The following is a 7,838-nucleotide window of genomic DNA, read 5'->3' on the forward strand; positions in this document are numbered from 1 at the left end:
CATAATTACTTGTGTGCCCTTACCTTTGTCATTTCTTCCCTGGTTCTCCTGTACACATGCATCAATGGAAGGACTAAGTAATGCTTAAGATCCATCTCAGCTCTTCATTCTAAAAGTGAGTGCAATTCTACCTCCATTCAATGATCAGATAAAGATCTGTATTTTCTGGAGTGCTCCTTATTCCTTCTTAACAGTATTTTTGTGTTCATTATTAGCTAAATGAAGAAACTTGGGAATGCATGGATTTAAGTTCCATTCCTAAAGGCAGCTTCTTTTGGGAAGGCAGAAAAGCAGCTTCTTTGTTTTTCTGATGATTTTAATGCATTTTTTTATTGGCAGGTAAGTCAAATGACAGGATGATTTTATTCATTAGTTTGGATAAACCACAGATTGAATTTACCATCACTTTTGCTTTAATTAATTTAAAGCAAAATTAATTAATTTAATTTAAAGCAAAAGATCTACCACCACTTTTGCTTTAATTAATGACCAGAGGATCTGTAAATTCAGGTCATAAAATGTTCTTTGCTGGTATTTCTTTCAGTGATTCCTACTCATTCTTACACCCATTCATGAGATTTAAAATATCATAATAAAGTATAATCCTTCATATGAGGACATTTGAGATTTCTGAAGGTGATGATGGACATTTTCTCTCGCTTACTTTTCCTTAACCCCTTTACCTATGACCATGAAAAAATGATATTGATTCAGACTGTTGGATTGATTGACATGAATGTGTCCCTGCCAGGAAGTGTCTCACTCTTATCATTTATATGCCTCCTCCTAGATTCTTCCTTTGGGCCTCAATGTGGTATCTGAAAAAAGGCTCTGTGGCTGCTGAGGTTAGAGGAAACACAGGCAGTGAAAATTGATGTTGAGTCAGTCACGTTATTACCCTAAGATCCATTAGCTAACTTCCTTGTGCCCCAGCTTTTTTTTTTTTTAACCAATAAAATGAAGAGATTCCCCCTCGCTAAGGAGATTAACTAAAAATCATACTTTTAAAATGTTGAGCAAATTGCCTGGATCTTGCGTGATCAGTAAAAATTAGTTTTCCTTTTCTTCTCACAAAGCTCCTTTTCCTTCACTTCTTTCTGAGTAAAGCCATGCAGTTTTATGATTGATAGCAGAAATAAAGTGCACCTAAGAGATAGGCAGAGACCTGAGACCAAAATTTTCTCAAGAGAGACAGTGGTGGGAAGTTTATGAGCTTATCTCCAATCCCCTGCTCCATGATTTACTATGTACTTGTAAGGGCTTGGAAAATCAGGTTGCCTATCCACGTGAAGAGAAGCAAAAAGAAATGTCTGCTGAGTGTTCATTTCTCTGAGTCTGTTTTCTCATCTGTAGCATGGGTAGATAGTTTCTGTCTTTTCTGCATCAGGAAATTAAATTATGAGGATCTAATGAGGTAAGGAATGTGAAAAACATCTCCCAAATGTAGAACATTCTAAAAAACATAATCCATTTTTATCTGGGAAAACCCACAAATACAAAATGAACCACACTGAAATAATGTGTCTTGACCTGAACAACCACAGATCCTCCTACAAACCAGAAGCAAGACTGTGAATTTAAGTTACACCAGTTCTGGTGTCAGAACTGAAACCAGTAGACCTCAACAGGTGAAATGTGACAGATGAGCAGTTTCCTCTTATGACTTTTAGCCACTAACTTAACCCAAACTCCTTAATTCTCAAAGTTCCCTTTTAAGAAAAAAGAAAAAAAAAAAGGTTATTTCTAAATGTGAGTCAGGAAAATAATTCAGCTGAAGGCTGGACCCTGGACCCTAGTAGGTGCTATAAGCCATAACTTATGAAAGATAGTCACTCATAATTCATGCTGTAATGGGTGACAAGGACTATGGCTTGCTAACATAGCAATGGGTATTAGGAGAACCAGTCCTTGCTATTCCTCCAGCACAAGTTCAATTCTGCCTCAGGGTCTTTGCACACACTGTGCTCTCTACTGAAGCTCTCTTCCCAGATTCTCACATGGCTTCTCCTTCACTTCAGTGAGGTCTCTGATGGTCAGAGAGGCCTTACCTTACCATTTTATCCAATAGAACAACCTCTTATCATTCTTTAGCCCACTGGTTATCCAAACATTGTCCTCCCTCTAGCGGTATGAGTATCACCTGGGAATTTGTTTGAAATGAAAATTCTGATCCCCTACTTAAGAATGCTGAATCAGAAACCTTGGAGGATGGGGCCTAGAAATCTGGATTTTAACAAATCTTCCGTGTGATTCTGATGCAAGTTGAAGTTTAAGAACCACTACTTTAGCCCTTTATTCTGTTGTACTACACAGTCCTTATTACCAGCTGACATTATATTAACTGTTTGTTTCTTCTCAGATTTATTGTCCAGCTCCGCTGCTGGAATACAAGCTCTGTATTGGAGCTTAATTATGAGAAGGTATGTACAGTTGCTATATTAAAGACTATATTAGAGGAGAAAGACTTGTTCACTAAGGTATCCCTAACACTCTTCAAAATAGTACCTGGCCTAATGGTGGCCCTCAAAAAGGACTTTGAGATGAAATAATGATTCGCCACTACAGCATTGGCACAGCCCATCAGAAACAGAATATAATGCAGAACACGAATATTGATGCAGCATCTAAATTTCTATCCAGGTGACAGGAACAGATGACCTAGAAGGCTTTCGGGGCCTTCTTCAGGAATTATGTCTTTCATTTTATCAAATTTTACCAAGTTAGATTTGTTAAAGGTCCTGTAGTTTGCAAATGCTACACTTGGGGCCAGGACCCAATTCTCAAAGTTCTTGTACAGACCATTTACCATTACATTCAGAGTAGGGTTTCAGCAATGACTATAATGTTAATAGCATGGTGCCAAGAGATCATAAAAGTTTGGGAAAGATGGGGCTTTAACATATTTTCAGCAGTTTTGTGTGTGTGTGTGTGTGTGTGTTTATTTACTTTGTGGATTCTTATTATCTTTAATTTGCTAATTTGTTTTGCAATCTCTACGTTGAAAATGCTTTAGAATGCAGTAATTCCCACGTTTTGGATCAGAAAGTCCCTTTTTATACCTTGAACAACCTTGGGAAACTAGTGAGTTCCACAAACACTGCTGAACTCACACAATTTTATAGACATTTGACTTTCCTCCTTGAGAAAACAGACAGTAATATGCTATCTGTGACTGTTATCAGTTAGCTTTTACTGCATAACAAAACCTCTCCAAAAATTAGTAGCTTAAAATGGAAATCACCTTTTTTTCATGAATCTGTAAGTTAGCTCGACAGTTCATTAATTTGAGGTTGGAAAATCTATGGTCATCTCACTGACATGTCTGGTGATTGGCAGACCGGTCAGCCTTGGGGGCCCTCAGCTGGAATAGATCAGCCTTTTTCCTCATCGTCTTTTATCTTCCAGCAGCGTAGTCAGGGATTCTTACACAGTGGTCTCAGGGCCCAAATATCAGCAAGAGAGTGAACTCTAAAGAAAATGCACTATTCAAGTCTCTGCTTATGTCACATTTACTAAAGTTCTATTGGCCGAAGCAAGTCACATGTAGAATGTCCAGCTTTAAGAGAAGGAAAAATAGGCTCCACCTCTTCAGGGAAAGATCTGCAACGTCACGTTGCTAGGATATGTTTAGAGGCAGAAGCCAAACATTTGGCTTGAGAAGTTTAAATGTGAGCAACCATAGGCCCCTTTTATTCCTCTCTTGGAATTGAGTAACATCTTCAAAGGGGTTCTCGACTGTTGCTGGTTCTTTGCTCAGCTTAAGGGATTCATCACTATACCAGGAATTTTTCTGTCTCAAGCTTAGCCATAGTGCTTCAGAGATTGGTACAAAAAGCTAAGAGCAAAGGCCTTTGTGTATGTGCAGTTGTGAGCTGGTCTCGGAAAAATGATGTCACATACTGACAGGTCGGGGCTTACCTTCATTTTATGTCACAAACATAGGAAAAAATAGACTGCGGCCAAATTATACAATGTATGTGTGCGTAGAACAATTGTGCAGGGTGTAGTCACCTTATCACAGAAAAGGGAAGGACACGTGCTTTGATAATCTCAGTACAGTTGACAGTCAGTACACCTTGAGTGGGTAGCTTTTATCTCACCCATGCAACGTTTATTGAGGGCAAAGTGTCAGAGGCCAGGGTCTGAAAATGTCATGGTAGAGAAAGCAAAATTATCTCTTCCTTTGTGGGCCTTTGAGTCAAATGAGATAGAAATACATCTAAACGTATATCAAGACAGCCTGGGCGACAGACTGAGAATCTGTCTCAAAAAAAAAAGTATATCAAGAGAGATATAAAGAGACATATGTACATATATTTTTTATATATATATATGGAGGAAAAAATGTGATAGATAAGAGAAGGCAATGGATGAAGGTATTTAATTTACATGAAATAGTCATAGAAGGCCTCTCTGAGAAAGTAACATTTCAGTTAGGAGTCAAGGTATGAGCAGAATATTATATATTGTCTATATATGTGATATATAAATGATTACTATATCATTATTTTGTGTATATATACATTATATATGATGTGTATATATACAAACATGTATACATATACATTACACTTATGCACATATATAAATACACAAACACACACACATACACACACGTATATAAATGAAATAGAAACTGGAAGTAAATCAGAAAGGACAGACTAAAGCAACAGGTAACACATAATTAAATGATGAGAGAATACACCAGAATGTGGCCTGAAAAAGAAGAGAACTAACATTCAAATCATTGTGAAAAATATGAAACTCTTTATCCTGAAGCCCCATCAGTGTTTCCCCATTTTTCCTCTTTTATCATATTGCTGGATTTGAGTGAAACATAGTTTAGAAGAACATCTGCTTTCAACTATCATCCTGCTCTACAGGCTGTGATCTCTAAGCAGAATAAAAAGCAGAAGGATTGCATAGACTCTGTCAAGTTAAAGATCACATTTAACCATTAGTTGATGCACTATTGGAAAAGGGGAGAACACATTTCAAGGTGTTTGGTGATGCCACATTCAGATTTTACAGTATATTAAAGTTAGGAATAACAAATACCACAATGTTTAGAATGAACACGTGGTCATGATTCACTGTGATGTAATAGTCCATGCATGTGTACTTCCTAATGACATGTGGAACACAAAGGAACAAAATGTTTCTTCTCTTCTTGTATCCTAGGTTGAGTTCCTCCTTTAGGGTTTCTTTATTTCCACCTTTGAAAAGGACCTTGATCCAGTGTGTAAAGTTCAGACTGCCTCACTCCTTTTCATTTGTATTTGTATTGCAAACAGAGTTGTAGGTCCAGGTTTCTCAGTCTTAGCACTATTGACATTCTGGGCTGCGTAATTCCTTATTGTGAGCGCTGTGTTTTGCACTGCAGGAAGTTGAGCAGCACCCCTGATCTCGACCCACTAGATACCAGTAGAACACACTTCACCTGACCCCCTCAGGTTGAGGCAACTAAAAATTTCTCCACAAATGTCCCCAGGAGCCAGAATCATCCCCAAATGAGAACTTCCTGTTCTACCTTCTGTTGTCAGAAAATTTGAATTTTGCTGCTGCTGCTTAAATAATTTTCTAGATTAAGAATCTGATGTCTGGAATGTTTTAGCACCTTATAGAGAATAGAGAAAAACATGGAGCTTATTAATAACATATATCATTTAATACATTTCTATCCCAAAACAATTCAAATCAGAACCTTAATGTTTTCCTCAAAATAGATGAAAAGAAAACAATTCTGAAGTATGACATTTCAAGTAATATATTTGTCACAAAATGCCCAATAGACAGAAATAAATGTACCAAAAATAAGGTTATTTTTACAAATATTGCTGCAAAGAAAAACAAAGTGCATTTACTAATTATGAATCATCTACAATTCTTATGTTGGCAGTTAGTCCCCAGAAATGTAGCAAAGGAAACTGATAATCTAGGAAATGCACAGTACCCCTAGAATACATCTGAATATTTTATAGTATCACCTTGCTCCCTTATATGGAAGTCTCTGAATACAGAGCCAGTGTATTTAAATTTGTAACTCTATACTTCTTCCTCCCTCACCCACATGATACTCTATTACTCAGTGGAAACATTGCAACATAAAACAATTCATCTTTTCAGAATACATCAGCACTTAAAATAGTGTGATCAGATTGAAAGGACTGTAAAAAGGTTCATTTTCTCAGGTTAGGGATGAGACCAAGTAATGCATACTTACTACTACTGCCAACATCATAAAATCATGAGAGCAAAATGGACCTAATTTACCTGCTGGAGGTTAGCTACACAATGATGATAAATTAGCAGGGAGTTTTTAATGTGCCTACATGACCCGTGACTAGTTAGCAAAATGTTTACCTCCGAAATAAAAGCCCAAGTCAGTGGAACGTTTACAGGTCATTAGAAAAGATAAATGAAAAACCTGTCTGACCCTAACCTAGACTTGACTACACACACTCATTGCCTATGGGAAATAAGCACAAATCAGACAGCCTATCAAACAAAACTCATGTATTGTTAAGAGGGTCCTCACTAATATGTTGCCATTCAGGGAAAGAAGATGTAGAATAATGAAGTAAAGTGAGATTTATTTTAGTTTCCTCCAAATTCCTTTCTATTTAAAACATTTTCTCATCTGTCATTAAGAGTTATCACCTTGGCAATAGCAAATGAGAAAGCAAGACTTACAGGGTATGTGTACATACATGAATACAAGGCAGTTGGCTTAACATTGTGCTTGCAACCATATTTAATTGAACAATGAATATATTCGAGTAGAATATACAGCATTATGTATTTCGCCTTCTATTCATTTGTAGCAACCTTTTGGTAAGTCATCATTCAATAAAATAAATACAATTTTCTCTGAAATGTGAATGATAATTGAATAGATAGTTGAGTCTCTTATACCAATATATGAAAGCTCAGGAGGCCAAAGATTGAATCGTTTCATTCCTTTGGAACATAAATGTAAGAAAAAACACTCTCTGAGACTCTAGAGCCAAACTCCAAACAAATGGTCTCTTATGTTCTCCATTGGTCTGCTTACTCTTGTTTCATTTATATTTCTTGTCAAGTCTAGTTATCTGGTTTCATGGACGCTTGTGGAGCTGAAACAGCAATCTAAGAGCAGGTTGAAAGAAGACATACGAGAAAGGATAAAATTTGGTTGAGCAGCAAGAGATGTGTTCTTGAAAATTAAGGTTAATCTGCTGTCATCCTGGCAGCAAAGACCAGAAGCTGTAAGGCAGTCACATACCTATTTTGGCTATTATACTACAGTATCATAACAGGTAATCAAGTGATCATAACTATCAGAGAATCAGAGTTCTGGATTGTTTGGGCCCTCAAAGTCTACTCTGGCTCTCCTTCACACCCTTTCTTTATTATCTGTCAAGTGGTCTTCTTATCTATGTTTTCATACCCCTGAAGAATGGGAATGGGCTATGTTCTGCCTCATCCAAATAACTGAGAAAGAATTAGACAAAGCCAAGGACAGAACCCTCTGGCACTCTACAAGCAATATCTACCCAGAATGGCACCCATCCATTAATCAACTCAACACATTTTGGTATTGCCTGGTAAGCCTGGCTAGTCCAATATCTATGCCTATACCATTTCTCCAATTTACCAATCTAGTAGTCATAACAATAAAGGAAATAGTTAGCTTTACCTACTCTCAGAGAACTCGTGCTGACTTGTAAGTGTCACTACTATCTCTTCTCGGGATCTATGACTGTCCCTTCAGGAACACAGCCCGGAAATATTGTTCAGGTTAATAAGTTCATAAGTCAAAAGGCCATGCTTATTTATCCCTTCTGAAATCAAGAGGA

This window comes from Papio anubis, chromosome 2 (genome assembly GCF_008728515.1).
Source record: "Papio anubis isolate 15944 chromosome 2, Panubis1.0, whole genome shotgun sequence".
Lineage (NCBI taxonomy): Eukaryota > Metazoa > Chordata > Mammalia > Primates > Cercopithecidae > Papio > Papio anubis.